Source organism: Salmo salar, chromosome ssa21 (genome assembly GCF_905237065.1).
Source record: "Salmo salar chromosome ssa21, Ssal_v3.1, whole genome shotgun sequence".
Lineage (NCBI taxonomy): Eukaryota > Metazoa > Chordata > Actinopteri > Salmoniformes > Salmonidae > Salmo > Salmo salar.
The window spans coordinates 26009967-26028145 of record NC_059462.1 but is presented as its reverse complement, the minus strand read 5'-3'; the positions used below and the strand labels follow the sequence as shown (position 1 = coordinate 26028145).

At 41.9% G+C, this 18179-nt stretch overlaps 1 protein-coding gene and 1 long non-coding RNA gene across 2 annotated transcripts in view; both read left to right on the top strand.

The window, feature by feature from the left end:
* Window positions 1-6336, top strand: part of LOC106582154 (interphotoreceptor matrix proteoglycan 2) — a 35266-nt gene extending 28930 nt beyond the window's left edge. The window contains exon 20 of the mRNA XM_014164950.2: window positions 6083-6336. The gene's annotated coding sequence lies outside the window, so the exon portion shown is untranslated. The remainder of the gene's footprint in view (window positions 1-6082) is intronic.
* Window positions 6337-9334: 2998 nt separating this feature from the next.
* LOC123729596 (uncharacterized) lies at window positions 9335-11988 on the top strand. Its single transcript, XR_006761244.1, has 2 exons — window positions 9335-9614; window positions 10438-11988. It is a non-coding gene; the product is annotated as an uncharacterized lncRNA (long non-coding RNA).
* The last annotated feature ends 6191 nt before the right edge of the window (window positions 11989-18179 follow it).

The following is an 18179-nucleotide window of genomic DNA, read 5'->3' as shown; positions in this document are numbered from 1 at the left end:
ATCAGAAGTTATAATGGGAAAATTGATATTCTCTGTGCCATCACTAGGGGGCCCTGTCTGTGTGTGTATAGTAGGTCTGAGAGTGATGCCTCCGTCTAGGATGAAGATGACCCTGGATTATGCTCATTGTAATTAATGACCATGTTTTCTGCGGTAAATTGTTTTGAATATTTGCCTTTTGAAAAGACACCTTCTTACCCTGGACCTTGATCTAAGGTCTGGTTTGTTTTCCCCTATGGTTAGGGATCAGACAGGGTGAGCTGATCCTAGATCTGTGTAATATCCGAGTCCATGTAGGGTATGCAGGGTATATGTTTTCAAACCTAGAATCTCCACGCTTTACAACCTCATTTTTATGCGTTAATATCTTTGTGTATTTTCTGTGCTGCTTAATTGTTTTTTATGACAATATCTTCCTGGATACAGAAATGGTTGCTTCCTGACCTGGCGTCTCTAGAGGGGGGGAAACATTTGGCATGGAGGCCCTCCAAAACGTATTAGAGATTAATTAGCCTGTTGATCGATGTTTCCCCAGGTACTGGTTCACTATTAAACTGTTTGTAGGAACTTAATAGAACTGTTGTGTGCCCGAGGGACACACTTCCCTGACAGACTGAAGATATATCCAGCCAATCCAACTCCTCCATCACCCACATGTGCCCAGATAGCTGAGGCCTGGTCCACTGATGAATGGAACACAGAACACAGCAGGAAACATTGAGTCAGGCATGCACACGGAGCATCATTGTCGCTGTCGGATGAAAATCTATTAGTTTCAAAACAAAAACTTTTCAGGAAATTGAAAAAATGACCATATTTTCCCATTAACAAACATACAATTATGACACTTCAGAAGCTCTTTAGAATTGTCTTGGTCCTAGAGCCTTGAAATGTTCCGAATACATTGAGGGGAGTTACAGCTTTCAACAAATGTTGGTTACTCAATCAGGTTGCAGCTCATTCCAGGGTGCCAGGACCGACTTCTGTTCAGTGTCTTATAAAACCTGGCTGATTTACGAACTCACAGATGACCTTGTCAGCCTGAACGCTAACGGTCCTGCACAACACTCAAGAGAAACTGCTGATGGCCGCAGAAAGAACAGTGTTTAAAACTTGCGGTCTTGTCAGGGACTGTTGTTGACCACTTATAAAATGGTCATTGAAGAGCGATTGGCTATTTGTTATTGGTCACAGAGTGAAGACCATAAATGACTGATGACCATGTGTAGACGGTTACAGAGAACAGAATGTTCGTCTGGGTTTCATCTTCTCTCTTTTCAGTGCAGAATAGAAGCATAGGGTATTTTATTCCTCTCTTTACCAGTCTCTCTCACTCCCCTCTTTCTCTCTCGCTCCCCTTATTTCTCCCTCTTTCTCTCCCTCTCTCTTTCCTCTCACTTTATCACTCTTTCTCCTTCTCTCCCTATGGTTTATTTGTTTATTTTATGACTTTTTGCTTTTTAGCTTTTTTCCCTCCCGTCTGATGCAGGCCTTCTAATGTCTCCAGCGTGTTTTTTGGGAGTGAGAGAGAGACTGAAAGAGGAAGGAGAGCGGCACGTGGCTGGATTACTACTCTCTTTTCGGCCCACGTGCCTCACCAGCAGACCAGCGGTCTCAGGGTGAGAGCGAGGTCATTGGCTGATAGAGCTCTTGAAGTCATCACCAGGGTCTGTCTGTCTTAGATCCGTAGGCCAGGACCAGTTTACCCATCTCAAATCTTTATCTTTTCCATTGAGTTGAAAAGGACAAAGTGTGGGACAGTGTGGATAGACCCTCTGACCATGCAAATAGTAGGTCTGACCCCAGACAGGGGCCATGTGGCGCTGTCCTATTCTGACATGGCACAAATAGTGCCCTTATACCATTTAGCAACATGCAGGCTATGTTCTCCTCTGACACCACATTGATAGATGAGTTCTTGCAGTACACTTGTATGGACCCCCCCCCCCCCACAGTGCTTGAGACAGAGAGTGACGTACAGCCACTACTGCATGTTTTATATCTGCTAATGTGAGCACAGTGACCTTTTTAAGGTGAGCTTTGATCTTCTTTCCTATATTCCAAATTCAAAACATACGTATTTCATCTCGCGTTCACATTGACAGTGTTTATGTAACAACACGATATCAGCCACTGTTTGCCTCCGAGAGTCAACGACTCTTGTGCTTTTTCCTCTCCCCTGCCTCTCGTTCCAGAGGACCTCATTCTCCTTAAACCTTATGTTTTGGCCCTTAAAAAGCTATTTATAGCTCTTTATGATGATTAAATTCCCCTGTCGTCCTCCGGGAAGCTGCCACGGTGCTTCTCTCTGTCACTCAGAGGCCTAGTGCCTGGTGAGGTAACAGTTTTCTAGTGATTTATACCAGACAGATGTATGTGTATGTCAGTTGTTCATCTTAAACGTAGGGGTTTAGCTCTGATACAAGACCGCCTAACAGAGTTAGTATAGATAAAGTAAAAGAGACATTTCTTTTCAAAACAACATGTCGTGGTGGATACACTAGCAGCTAACGCACCAAAGATAGTTTAGATGAGAAGAGATGGTTAAGATGTCGTCGTGGATACACTGGCAGCTAACGCACCAAAGATAGTTTAGATGAGAAGAGATGGTTAAGATGCCGTGCGTGACTGGCTGCTGAACCTGGGTCGTCTACGTACTTCAAGACTGTGTTAGCACGCTGGGGTAAAGCCTAGGCATTGGCTTGGGGAACTAACGTCTTCTGGTCTTAGACAGTGTTACACATGATGTGACCATGGTTAACTGAACCCTCTTTGCTCCTTTGATACATTAGGTTTTAGCTTGGAATTGGTACTCCATCCATTGGCACTGCAAGTTTTTACCTCTACTGTAAGATGAAAGACTATACAGTAGTCACAATGTTGTAAATATTATTTTAACCTCTGAAATTAGAGAGACCACCTCTTGCTTTGATCTATTGATGTATCTGTCCCTACAGGATGCCTCACAACATACATATTTGCTTGCCTTTCTTTCCATAACATCTTCTCTGCCATTATCAGAGTGATTGAGATTGCACAGCAAATTCTCCAGTGTTAAATCAACACCGACAGTGTTAAATTCAACAATGGGCTAGTGTCTATACAGGTCTGCACTTTTGAGTGTTAAATTAACGTTGTGCTTAGTGCTGACACTGTTACACTCTGTCAGTGTTAGGGAATTAACACATTCAGTGTTATGCAATAACACATAAACTCAGCAAAAAAAGAGATGTCCCTTTTTCAGGACCCTGTCTTTCAAAGTTAATACGTAAAAATCCAAATAACTTCACAGATCTTCATTGTAAAGGGTTTAAACACTGTTTCCCATGCTTGTTCAATGAACCATAAACAATTCATGAACATGCCCCTGTTCAATGGTCGTTAAGACACCAACAGTTTACAGACGGCAGGCAATTAAGCTCACAGTTATGAAAACTTAGGACACTAAAAAGGCCTTTCAACTGACTCTGAAAACCCCCAAAAGAAAGATGCCCAGGGTCCCTGCTCATCTGTGTAAATGTGCCTGGGCATGCTGCAAGGAGGCATGAGGGCTGCAGATGTGGCCAGGGCAAAAAATTGCAATGTCCGTATTGTGAGACGCCTAAGACGGCGTTACAGGGAGACAGGACGGACAGCTGATCGTCCTCGCAGTGGCAGACCACGTGTAACAACACCTGCACAGGATCGGTACACCCGAACATCACACCTGCGGGACAGGTACAGGATGGCAACAACAACTGCCCTAGTTACACCAGGAACGCACTATCCCTTCATCAGTGCTCAGACTGACCCAATAGGCTGAGAGGCTGGACTGAGGGCTTGTAGGCCTGTTGTAAGGCAGGTCCTCACCAGACATTACCGGCAACAACGTCGCCTATGGGCACAAACCCACCGTCGCTGGAACAGACAGGACTGGCAAAAAGTGTTCTTCACTGACGAGTCGCGGTTTTGTCTCACCAGGGGTGATGGTCGGATTCACGTTTATCGTCAAAGGAATGAGCGTTACACCGAGGCCTGTACTCTTGAGCTGGATCGATTTGGAGGTGGAGGGTCCACCATGGTCTGGGGCAGTGTGTCACAGCATCATCGAACTGAGCTTCTTGTCATTGCAGGCAATCTCAACACTGTGCGTTACAGGGAAGATGTCCTCCTCCCTCATGTGGTACCCTTCATCCTGACATAACCCTCCAGCATGACAATGCCACCAGCCATACTGCTCGTTCTGTGCGTGATTTCCTGCAAGACAGGAATGTCAGTGTTCTGCCATGGCCAGCGAAGAGCCCCGATCTCAATCCCATTGAGCACTTCTGGGACCTGTTGGATCGGAGGGTGAGGGCTAGGGCCATTCCCCCCAGAAATGTCCGGGAACTTGCAGGTGCCTTGGTGGAAGAGTGGGGTAACATCTCACAGCAAGAACTGGCAAATCTGGTGCAGTCCATGAGGAGGAGATGCACTGCAGTACTTAATGCAGCTGGTGGCCACACTAGATACTGACTGTTACTTTTCATTTTGACCCCCCCCTTTGTTCAGGGACACATTATAGCATTTCTGTTAGTCACATGTCTGTGGAACTTGTTCAGTTTATGTCTCAGTTGTTGAATCTTATGTTCATACAAATATTTACACATGTTAAGTTTGCTGAAAATGAACGCAGTTGACAGTGAGAGGATGTTTCTTTTTTTGCTGAGTTTATGACTATATTTGTTAGTGAGAGAGACATGGTTGTTGAATTCTTTCATTTTCAGCCCTGTGAGTGAGTACCTACTGTAGGTAAATGTTATCCTTAAAATTAAACTGTTTACGACAATACATTACTTGTATCATGAGGCCTGACTTTGATGGCCATGTTTAACCCCAACACAGTGGTGTTTGGAACCTACTGGTTTTTACAGGCCACATCATGTGTGCAAGTCTCATTATGCTGGCTGGCAAAGTTATATGCAATTCCTATTGGTTTACAGGCCACATCAAGCCTGCAAGTCACATAATGCCGGCTGGCAAAGTGATATGTAATTCCTATTGAAATCCAGACAGAGTTTGGACGTCCAACAATTGGAATTTTCATTCATACGCAACCTGCATTTAGAATGACTGTCAGCGTGATGTACATTGATAAAGGAAACTACCTGAACTATTTAAACTGGAACAACCATTTCAGTAACAGGTGCAATAAATCTAACTAATTTATTGGATTAGTTTAGAGATCTATGTTATTTATCTGTGTGTAGCATAAGATTAATCAATCAATCAACGTACATGCAAAAACCAGCCCCAAAAAATCTAGCTGCAGTAAAGCATGCTGGGAAATAAAATAATGATGAGTGTGGTTTTGATGAGAATGTTTTACTCTGCACAGAGTAAAACTGACACAATCACAGTCAACACTGGTTAACACAACACTGGGGTTATTTTACACCACTGAGTGTTAATTTCACTCTTGAATTAACACTAGAAATGTTACACTGGAGAATCAACACAAGGTTACACTGGTCAATTTGCTGTGTGTGTATCATCCAGATAATATTTCTGACACTGAGCCACGTTACATCAGGAGTGTGAAAAACATGACCTCAACTTTCAGACATGGACCTGCCAATCCCACTGTCAGCAAGGCTCTCAGCTCAGTGGTTTTGGGTAGGAACCGTTTTTCACAGGGAGGCAGATTTCTTTTTCAGTGAACCCTCCTCTGGCCATCAATAGCCCAGCTGTTGTGTCTCTGTTGACTGGGGGAGGCAGGTAGGTCCTTCCTGGATCACGATAGGCCTCTTACATATCAATCCAGTCTGAGCTCACTGAGGGAATGAAAGGACACAGTGATGTACAATGCTCTCTCTCTCCCTTTGTGACATAACTTTGCACATATTTTCTCTCTGTCTGTCTCTATGACATCACACCATTGGGTTATTTCTCACTTTGTGACACCATGTTAGAATAATTTTTTTCCCTTTGTAACATCACAACTTTGTTATCCTTTTTCCCTTTTTGAAATAATTTGTATGATTATCTTCTGACCTGTATGACATTACAGTTTTAAAGTTTAAGGCCAATCTTTGTTGACAATGAGCCATTGATATAATTTCAGATTGAGCCAACATATGCAACGTTTATTGTGAATGCAGTCTACTCAAACACGGGAACAATGCCTTGTCGACAAAGTATGTCAGGCTGTATCACCGCCTGGTACTGCAACTGCACTGCCCACAACCGCAGAGCTCTCCAGAGGGTGGTGCGGTCTGCACAACGCATCACCGGGGGCAAACTACCTACCCTCCAGGACACCTACAGCACCCGTTGTCACAGGAAGGCCAAAAACATCATCAAGGACAACAACCACCCGAGCCACTGCTTGTCACCCCGCTTCCATCCAGAAGGCGAGGTCATTACAGGTGCATCAAAGCTGGGACTGAGAGACAGAAGCTGTTTTTCAATCTCAAGGCCATTAGACTGTTAAACAGCATCACTAAAACAGAGAGGCTGCTGCCTACATACAGACTTAAAATCATTGGCCACTTTAATAAATGGATCACTAGTCACTTTAATAATGTTTACATATCTTTCATTTCTCATCCCATACTGTATATATAATATACTGTATTATTATACCATCTATTGCATCTTGCCTATGCCCCTCGGTCTATCATCATCTAATATATATATATATATTCTTATTCCATCCCTTCACTGTGTATTAGGTAGTTGTTGTGGAATTGTTAGATATTACTGCACTGTCGGAACAAGAAGCACAAGCATTTCGCTACACTCACAATAACATTTTAGTCATTTAGCAGACACTCTTATCCAGAGTGAGTTACAGTAGTGAATGCATACATTTCATACATTTTTTTTTTTCTTCTCCGTACTGGTCCCCCGTGGGAATCGAATCCACAACCCTGGCGTTGCAAACACCATGCTCTACCAACTGAGCCACACGGGACATCTGCTAACCATGTGTATGTGACCAATAAAACTTGATTTGATTTAGTTCTCCCTTTGTGACATCAGGGATCTATAAAGAGGTGACCTGACTAATGACTTGTTTCCTTCCCCCCTGGATCTGACCATCGTTTCCCCCAGTGGTGTAAAAGTAAAGATAAGTTAATACTCAAATACTTCAGGAAAAATCTAAAGGTATTTGGTTTTAAATATATTTAAGTATCAAAAGTAGGTGTAATTGCTAAAATATACTTAAGTATCAAAAGTAAAAGTACAATTAGTGGAAATCTGATGTGTGGAATCACTTTCAAGCCTTTGCCTATGAAACACACTGTAAATTAGGATTAATGTAGCACTTCCTACGGCTTCCACTAGATGTCAACAGTCTTTACAAAGTGGTTTGAGTCTTCTCTGGTAAAAACTGACCGAACGAGAGGCCTGGAAAGTTTGTCATAGGGGGAGGGCCATTACTACTATGATGCGCGTGCCCGTGGGTACTCTCTCGTTCCGAAACGTTTTGTAAGACAATGCAACCGTCCGCCTTGAATATTATTGAAGTTCTGATTGAAAAAGGCCCTAAAGATTTATGCTATACAACGTTTGACATGTTTGAACGAACGTAAATAATATTTTTTTTGCACTTTCGTGACGACAAGTCCCGCGCGCTTCGTACATTTTGAGTAGCCTTCGGAACGCGCTAACAAGAAGGAGCTATATGGACATAAATTATGAACTTTTTTGAACAAAACTACATTTGTTGTGGACCTGGGATTCCTGGAAGTGCCTTCTGATGAAGATAATCAAAGGTAAGTGAATATTTACAATAGTATATTTGATTTTAGATGGTTCCAAGATGGCGCTAACCTGTAGCCTCTAGCCTATTTTTCTGAGCATAGTACCTCGTTTATTGCAAAGTGTGATTTCCCAGTAAAGTTATTTTGAAATCTGGCAATGCGGTTGCATTCACGAGATGTTAATCTATAATTCTTTGAATGACAATATTATATTTTACCAATGTTTTCGAATAGTAATTTTGTAAATTGTAGCGCATATTCACCGGCAGTTTTGGAGGCTAAATATTTTCTGAACATCACCGCCATTGTAAAATGCTGTTTTTGGATATAAATATGAACTTGATAGAACAAAAAATGCATGTATTGTTTAACATAATGTCCTAGGAGTGTCATCTGATGAAGATTGTCAAAGGTTAGTGCATAATTTTAGCTGGTTTTCTGCTTTTGGTGACGCCTGTCTTTGCATTGAAAATGGCTGCGTGTAATGTTTTGTCAATGTACCGTCCTAACATAATATAACTTTATGCTTTTGCCGTAAAGCCTCTTTGAAATCGGACAACGTGGTTGGATTAAGTAGATGTTTATCTTTCAAATGGTGTAAAATAGTTGATTGTTTGAGAAATTGAAATTATTCGATTTTTGCTATCTTGTCAAGCAATCCCGTTACCGGGATGAGAACGGGAAGGCGTCCCATAGAGGTTAAGCAAACCAGACGGCACCATTCTCTTGTTTTTTTTTATTTACGTATAGCTAGACCCTCAGACATAATTTACAAGCGAAGCATGTGCATTTAGTAAGTCCACCAGATCATCAGTAAGGATGAACAGGGATGTTCTCTTGATAAATGTGTGAATTGAACCATCTTCCTGTCCTGCTAAGCATTCAAAATGTAACGAGTAATTTTGGGTGTCAGGGAAAATGTATGAAGTAAAAAGTACATTACTACTTTCCTAAATAAAATAAAGTAAAAGTTATCAAAAATAGAAATAGTAAAGTACAGATACCCAAAAAACTCGTGGACAGTGTGGTTGAGGAAGGTGCGCATGGAGAGTGGTCTGTTGGACTTGTTCCTGCCTCTGTGGATGACTGTGGAAGATCTTCCATCCATAACTGTCAATTGACTAACGGACATTTTGTTTTGTTGTTTTGTTGTATTTGAGATTCTTGCTGTAATGAAAAGCGCTAAACAAATTAAATCTATTCTTATTTCTCCCTTGGTGACAATTGTTTTAGGGCCCTATTTTAGTTTTTGGTGACATGTTTTGTTACAATGTTAAGGTTCCCTATTTCTTTGTGACATCACAGTGTCCTCTCTCCCTCTATGACATCACAGCTCTTAGTCTCTCCCTCTCTTCCCTCTCTCTCTCTCTCTCTCTCTCTCTCTCTCTCTCTCTCTTTGTCTGTCTAGGTCGCTCTCTCTGGCTCTTTGTCTCACACTCATGCTCTGCATGATAGCTTTAATTTAGCACACAGGCTGCATGTCCTCGAGTCTAGTGTGTGAGCTGAGGCCAAGTTCCAGTCGGTTCCGCTCTGTTGGAACAGCTTCCAGAAGCTCCTGCTCTTCCCACCTGGACTCTCTTCTGTCTCTGTGAAAATCAATGGGAGCGCTGTGATCTAGCTCCTCATCCCGTGTGCTTGAGGACTGTGTTTACATGCTGTTGTGACAGCCGTCCAACCCGGGAGCAGACAGAAAACATGTACCGTGGATGAGGGAAGACATTCCGTGGAACAGGAGACAGTGTGCAGCTGCAGAGGGAAGGGGCTCGGAGGGCCTGGGAGTGAGACGGAGAGAGAGAAACAGGACTTAATGAGTGACTCTGTGCCAGTGGATCTGCATGTTCCAGGGCTTTGCTTTGAGAAAGTACACTTCGATACCATCGTTACTAGGTCTGCAATGCATTCTTGTCGTCATAATTGTCATAGTAATCACCTTTGTCATCGTAATTGTCATCATCACCACCATCGTCACCACCATAACATCATCATAGCATCATCATCAACAACACCATCATCATCATCATCAGAAACCACTCCAACCATATGCCCAGCTCCTGATTCTATGGTTTCCACATAGTAGTGAACCTTTTTCATTTGATCATCTTTTCCCATTGAATGGTCATGTAACAGTGCATGCCGATGTACTATTCTTCAATATGAACCATATGGGCAGGCTGGGCTGGGACTTGGTCTGTGCTGTCTCCGTGCCCGATGATTTTTCTTACTTTATCCTAGTGGGGAAAGGAAGGAGAGGGATAGATGTGGTGTTGAGCTTGAGAAGGTTTCAGTGTCTCTCAGAACATGTTTTATGTTTCTTACTTTAAACCTCCTCCTCTCCATCCCCCTTCCATACTACATATATTACCTCGTAATTTAGGAGCGCAAAATTGGACCATCCCTCCTTTCTGATTGGTTGGACGGCATGACAGATCTCCCCTTGATTGGTTGGTTTGCCAACTCTGCTCTGGCTTGGGATTGGAAGGCCAAATGGGCCGACAAACAAAACCAGTTTTATGGCTGTCTGGATGGCTGTCCAAGCAGGGGGGTGCTATAGCAGACGTTGTTGATACAAATCGGTCTTTTATTTCCAAAGGTGTCAACAAAGACCCCCTGCTATGTGGCATATTGAAACGCAATATTACCTAACAGTAGAGGAGCAGAAGGTTTAGACCTGTCAGTCTCAACCTGTTTCTGTTTCTTCTTCTGGTGATAGACAGTCCTGTGGGGCTCCATAACGACCATAAAATCTGCCTGTACTGGAGGACCAGACCATCTGTACGTTACTGTAAAAAGAACAGAGAGAAAAGGACAAGCAGCGTCTTGTGGCTGGGTTTCCCCAATGCCAACTGGCTGTGCTGGTTCCTTGACTGGTACGTTTCTAGCCAGCCCAGTTAAGGTATGGTAGGTAAAGCCTACAGTACACTATGTCCCTCTAGCTCAATCCTTAGTTGAACACACATTATTTTCCACTTCTCTCTCTCGTCTAGGCCTATAAAGTATCTGTTGCAGATGAAATCCATCATCTGATGTGAGTCTTCAAGACCGTTCTAGTTCAGTGGGAGAGGAAACCAAAGTAAACTAAATCAAAAGATTACAGTCTGGGTAAACACAGATTATGGGAAGAACGGGATGAAGGAAATATGGAAACCAAAGGATAAAACTACTTTGTATTAGCACTGGTTTTCCTCCATCTAAACCTGTTTGAGTTGGCCTCTGCGTTTTGGGGTTCTTTAAATCTGTCTCACCACATTTACTGTAAGTGTTGCTTTAGATCAGACACTGATACCTACTGCTGTGCTGAGATACCATATCAACCAATTATTAAGCATTTGAGCGTAATGTTTGAAAAGCACTTTACAAATAATGTTCTCATTGTCTATGATTAATCAAACAACATATAGGAAATACAATGATGATGAGATGGAGCGCTTATTGTCCCCATTCCCTTTCCCTCTTCTGTCCCTCATCTCTCTCCCCCCATCCCTCACTATTCTCTTTTTCTTAGGATATCCCACAGTCTGCAGCAGCATTATTTGTTATATATATATATATATATATATATATATATTTTTTTTACCCATCCACAACCCTCTTCAGAGGACACACATCTTGCTTTTCTGCTACATATACATATTTTGCATACATGGTACTTTTACATAAAGCAATCACATAACAATAATACATTACCAAACAAACTCTTTAATCCCACCCCTCAGCCACTCTCAGCCCATCCCACCTATCATCATAGGCCACCCTCGTTTGGTTTCCATGTGCCATATATTTTTCAATTGTGCTGTGATGTTTTCCATACATTTTGAACTTTTCTAATCGTATAGTATCCACAGATTGTGATCTAAAGATGAGAACCTGTCACGACTTCCACCGAAGTCGGTCCCTCTCCTTGTTCGGGCGGCGTTCGGCGGTCGACGTCACCGGTCTTCTAGCCATCGCCGATCCACCTTTCATTTTCCATTTGTTTTGTCTTGTTTTCCCACACACCTGGTCATCATTCCCTCGTTACATGTCGTGTATTTAACCCTCTGTTCCCCCCATGTCTATGTGTGTAATTGTTTATTGTTGAGGTTGGCACGCTTCCGGCTGGTTTGCGCCGGGTTTATTTTATTACCCGTGCTTTGTGGCAGCCTGTACTTTGTACTTGTGTTTTTGTACTGTGTGCTGCCTCACTGGTTCGTTGGGCATTTGTTTTGTGACGCAGTTGCGTTCTGTGCAAATGATTGCCTTAGTAAAGTGCTTTGTCCACTCATCTCTGCTCTCCTGCGCCTGACTTCGATGCACCAGCTACACTCACCTCTTGACAAAACCTTTCCTACGAGTATATTATATTATTTATTGACTGACTATGGCTTTCCAAATCACCAAACACTGCTATTTGTAAGGTTAATTTTAAGTGAATGTTGTGATTTTCTAACCAGTTCTGAACCTGTGACCACAAACAAGCTACATAGGGGCAATACCAGAATAGATTATCTATTGATCCTGTCTCTTCACTGCAAAATCTACAGAGCTGAGATTGTTGTATATATATATATAGCATTCTGTTGGTGGCAAGAACTTTGTATAATCATTTAAATTGAAAAAACTTGAAGTGTTGAATCAAGTGTTGTTTTTTTGTACCAGTCATAAACCATGTGCCATGGAATCGGTACATCGACAATCTCTTCCCATTTATTTTGCAACCTCTATGGCACAGCTGTCAACATTTTTGTCCTCAAATGAAACTCTTACTATTTATGCCAATTCCTTTCAGACAATTTGTATTTTTAAAATATGGCAGGCAAACAAGTAACCTACCTTCTCCCTTTTCCACTAGCCTCCTCCATTTTTGGTGGTAATGCTGCAATCAGTTGGTTGTAAGTTTTGATTGAGCAGACATTCCCATATATTTTCAATAGCTGCATATGTGACATAACTCCACTGCTTAAATTCAAAATATCATTAATAAATATAATAACATTTAAAAAAAAATGTTTTCCATAAAGAATGTTTTTTTTAATTAATCAGTACATTTGAGTTTAAATCAAATGTATTTATATAGCCCTTCTTACATCAGCTGATATCTCAAAGTGCTGTACAGAAACCCAGCCTAAAACCCCAAACAGCAAGTAATGCAGGTGTAGAAGCACGGTGGCTAGGAAAAACTCCATAGAAAGGCCAAAACCTAGGAAGAAACCTAGAGAGGAGCCAGGCTATGAGGGGTGGCCAGTCCTCTTCTGGCTGTGCCGGGTGGAGATTATAACAGAACATGGCCAAGATGTTCAAATGTTCATAAATGACCAGCATGGTGAAATAATAATAATCACAGTAGTAGTCGAGGGTGCAACAAGTCAGCACCTCAAGAGTAAATGTCAGTTGGCTTTTCATAGCCAATCATTGAGAGTATCTCTACCGCTCCTGCTGTCTCTAGAGAGTTGAAAACAGCAGGTCTGGGACAGGTAGAACGTCCGGTGAACAGGTCAGGGTTCCATAGCCGCAGGCAGAACAGTTGAAACTGGAGCAGCAGCACGGCCAGGTGGACTGGGGACAGCAAGGAGTCATCATGCCAGGTAGTCCTGAGGCATGGTCCTAGGGCTCAGGTCCTCCGAGAAAGAGAGAATTAGAGAGAGCATACTTAAATTCACACAGGACACCGGATAAGACAGGAGAAATACTCCAGATATAACAGACTGACACAAGCCCCCGACACATAAACTACTGCAGCATAAATACTGGAGGCTGAGACAGGAGGAGTCAGGAGACACTGTGGCCCCATCCGATGATACCCCCGGACAGGGCCAAACAGGCAGGATATAACACCACCCACTTTGCCAAAGCACATCCCCCACACCACTAGAGGGATATCTTCAACCACCAACTTACCATCCTGAGACAAGGCCGAGTATAGCCCACAAAGATCTCCACCACGGCACAACCCAAGGGGGGGGCGCCAACCCAGACAGGAAGACCACGTCAGTGACTCAACCCACTCAAGTGACACACCCCTCCTAGGGACGGCATGGAAGAACACCAAGTAAGCCAGTGACTCAGCCCCTGTGATAGGGTTAGAGGCAGAGAATCCCAGTGGAGAGAGGGGAACCGGCCAGGCAGAGACAGCAAGGGCGGTTCGTTGCTCCAGAGCCTTTCCGTTCACCTTCACACCCCTGGGCCAGACTACACTCAATCATAGGACCTACTGAAGAGATGAGTCTTCAGTAAAGACTTAAAGGTTGAGACCGAGTCTGCGTCTCTCACATGGGTAGGCAGACCATTCCATAAAAATGGAGCTCTATAGGAGAAAGCCCTGCCTCCAGCTGTTTGCTTAGAAATTCTAGGGACAATTAGGAGGCCTGCGTCTTGTGACCGTAGCGTACATGTAGGTATGTACGGCAGGACCAAATCGGAAAGATAGGTAGGAGCAAACCCATGTAATGCTATGTAGGTAAGCAGTAAAACCTTGAAATCAGCCCTTGCCTTAACAGGAAGCCAGTGTAGGGAGGCTAGCACTGGAGTAATATGATATTTTTTTTTGTTCTAGTCAGGATTCTAGCAGCCGTATTTAGCACTAACTGAAGTTTATTTAGGACTTTATCCGGTAGCCGGAAAGTAGAGCATTGCAGTAGTCCAACCTAGAAGTAACAAAAGCATGGATTAATTTTTCTGCATCATTTTTGGACAGAAAGTTTCAGATTTTTGCAATGTTACGTAGATGGAAAAAAGCTGTCCTTGAAACAGTCTCAATATGTTCTTCAAAAGAGAGATCAGGGTCCAGAGTAACGCTGAGATCCTTCACAGTTTTATTTGAGACGACTGTACAACCATCAAGATTAATTGTCAGATTCAACAGAAGATCTCTTTGTTTCTTGGGACCTAGAACAAGCATCTCTGTTTTGTCCGAGTTTAAAAGTAGAAAGTTTGCAGCCATCCACTTCATGTCTGAAACACAGGCTTCTAGTGAGGGCAATTTTGGGCCTTCACCATGTTTCATTGAAATGTACAGCTGTGTGTCATCCGCATAGCAGTGAAATTTAACATTATGTTTTCGAATGACAGCTTTGTTTAACCATAACATTTGTTCTATCTTTTCTTCAGGATAAAACTGAAATTGTAACCAGCTTTGTATGGCTTGTTTAATAAAGGGCGATACCTTAAACAAATTTCATTTTCAATTAGTCGGAAATTAAAAGTTGTAATCTATATGAAGGCAAAAAGGCAATTTTTGAACAAAGGATGAGCCTTTCTTAATAATCTACTTGAGAACCATTTTAGGTTTAAGTATAACTTACAGTTCAAGTCAGAAGTTTACATATACCTTAGCCAAATACATTTAACTTCTCTTGCCTAGGTGGGAAGTGATCGTCCCACACTATTCAACAGCCAGTGAAATAGCATGACGCGAAATACAAAACAGCAAAAATATCATAATTTCAATTTCTCAAACATTCGACTATTTTACATCATTTTAAAGATACACTTCTTAATGTAACCACAGTGTGCGATTTCAAAAAGGCTTTACAGCGAAAGCAAAACATTAGATTATGTTAGGAGAGTACATAGACAAAAATAACCACACAGCCATTTTCCAAGCAAGGATATATGTCACAAAAACCCAAAACACAGCTAAATGAAGCACTAACCTTTGACGATCTTCATCAGATGACACTCCTAGGACATCATGTTACACAATACATGTATGTTTTGTAGGATAAAGTTCATATTTATATCCAAAAACAGCATTTTACATTGGTGCGTGATGTTCAGAAAATGTATTCCCACCAAAACTCCCGGTGAATGTGCACATAAATTTACAAAAATAGTCATCCTAAACATTGACAAAATAGATAACAATTATTTAAAGAATTATAGATAGACTACTCCTGGATGCAACCGCTGTGTCAGATTTTAAAATAGCTTTACGGAGAAAGCACATTTTTCAATATTCTGAGTACATAGCTCGCCATCACAGCAAGGGGTCAACTAAACTCAGAATTAGTATTATAAATATTCTCTTACCTTTGCTGATCTTCGTCAGAATGCACTCCCAGGACTGCTACTTCCACAAGAAATGTTGTTTTTGTTCAAAATAATCCATATTTATGTCCAAATACCTCCATTTTGTTTGTGCGTACAGAGCACCATCCAAAGGCATAACGCGCGAGCGCGGTACCAGAGACGAAATGTCAAAATGTTCCATTACCGTTCTTAGAAGCATGTCAAACGTTGTTTAAAATCAATCTTTATCATATTTTTTACGTAGAAATGCGATAATATTCCAACTGCACATTAGCATATTCATTCAAGAAGAAAAAGAAGGAAAGGCGTGCTCGCGGGATCATGCATATCCAATCCCTTTGTCCCCAGGCAGTCCACTGATTGACTGAGCTACTATTCTCTGCCCAGTGACAAGAGAAAGCTGAAAGAACTCTCTGAAGGCTGTTGACAGCCAATGGAAGCCTTAGGAAGTGCAACGGGACCCCACAGACACTGTAGTTTCGATAGAGATTCAAAAGAAGAACTACAATTCTCAGACTTTCCAGTTCCTGGTTGGATTTTTCTCAGGTTTTTTCCTGCCATATGAGTTCTGTTATACTCACAGACATCATTCAAACAGTTTTAGAAACTTCAGAGTGTTTTCTATCCAAATAATAATATGCATATTCTAGTTTCTGGGCCAGAGTAGTAACCAGTTTAATTTGGGTACGTTTTTCATCCGGCCGTGAAAATACTGCCCCCTATACTTTAAGAAGTTAAACTCTTTTCACAAACTTTCACAATTCCTGATATTTAATCCTAGTAAAATGTCCTTATTTTAGGTCAGTTAGGATCACCACTTTATTTTAAGAATGTGAAATGTCATAATAGTAGAGAGAATGATTTATTTCAGCTTTTATTTCATCACATTCCCAGTGGTTCAGAAGTTTACATACACTCAATTAGTATTTGGTAGCATTGCCTTTAAATTGTTTAACTTGGGTCAAACGTTTCAGGTAGCCCTCCACAAGCTTCCGACAATAAGTATGGGTGAATTTTTGCCCATTCCTCCTGACAGAGCTGGTGTAACGGAGTCAGGTTTGTAGGCCTTGCTCGCACACGCTTTTTCAGTTCTGCTAGCTTTGTGATGGCCACTCCAATACCTTGACCTTCTTGTCATTAGGCCATTTTTCCACAACTTTGGAACTATGCTTGGGGTCATTGTCCATTTGGAAGACCCATTTGCGACCAAGCTTTAACTTCCTGACTGATGTCTTGAGATGTTGCTTCAATATATCACTATATAATTTTCCTACCTCATGATGCCATCTATTTTGTGAAGTGCACCAGTCCCTCCTGCAGCAAAGCATCCCCACAACATGATGCTGCCACCCCCGTGCTTCATGTTTGGGATGGTGTTCTTCAGCTTGCAAGCCTCCCCCTTTTTCCTCCAAACATAATGATGGTCATTATGGCCAAACAGTTCTATTTTTGTTTCATCAGACCAGAGGACATTTCTCCAAAAAGTACAATCTTTGTCCCCATGTGCAGTAGCAAACCGTAGTCTGGCTTTTTTATGGTGATTTTGAAGCAGTGGCTTCTTCCTTGCTGAGCGGCCTTTCAGGTTATAGGTTCTTTGCTGCTGTTCTGGGATTGATTTGCACTTTTCGCACCAAAGCACATTCATCTCTAGGAGACAGAATGCGTCTCCTTCCTGAGCAGTATGATGGCTGCGTGGTCCCATGGTGTTTATACTTGCGTACTATTGTTTGTACAGATGAACGTGATACCTTCAGGCATTCGGAAATTGCTCCCAAGGATGAACCAGACTTGTGGAGGTCTAAAATTTATTTTCTGGGGTCTTGGCTGATTTATTTTTATTTTCCTATGATGTCAAGCAAAAAGGCACTGAGTTTGAATGTCGGCCTTGAAATACATCCATAGGTACACCTCCAATTGACTCAAATGATGTCAATTAGCCTATCAGAAGCTTCTAAAGACATGAGATCATTTTCTGGAATTTTCCAAGCTGTTTAAAGGCACAGTCAACTTAGTGTATGTAAACTTCTGACCCACTGGAATTGCGATACAGTGAATTATTGATTCAATTTCAAATAACCCCGTCCACATGGAAATTCTGTAAGCGTTATATGGAGGTCAATTAGAAGGTGGTCCAATCGCATTCGGTCTCCTACTAATACTTTTTAAAACTTTTAATGCCGGCAAGAATGAGACCAGGAAGTAATCAAGACGGCTAGCTTGATTAAGCCTCATCCATGTATATCTCACTAGGTCAGGGTTTTTCAGCCTACATATATCCGCTAGTTCTAATGTATCCATAATATTTATGATCTCCTTAAGTGCTTGAGGGTGATAGTTTGTAGCGTGATTTCCTTTACATCCACTGAGGTACTTAAAACCATATTATCATCTCCCACCATAATAATAGATTCATTCGTTGCTTGGGAGCTCAATAGATTATTATATATA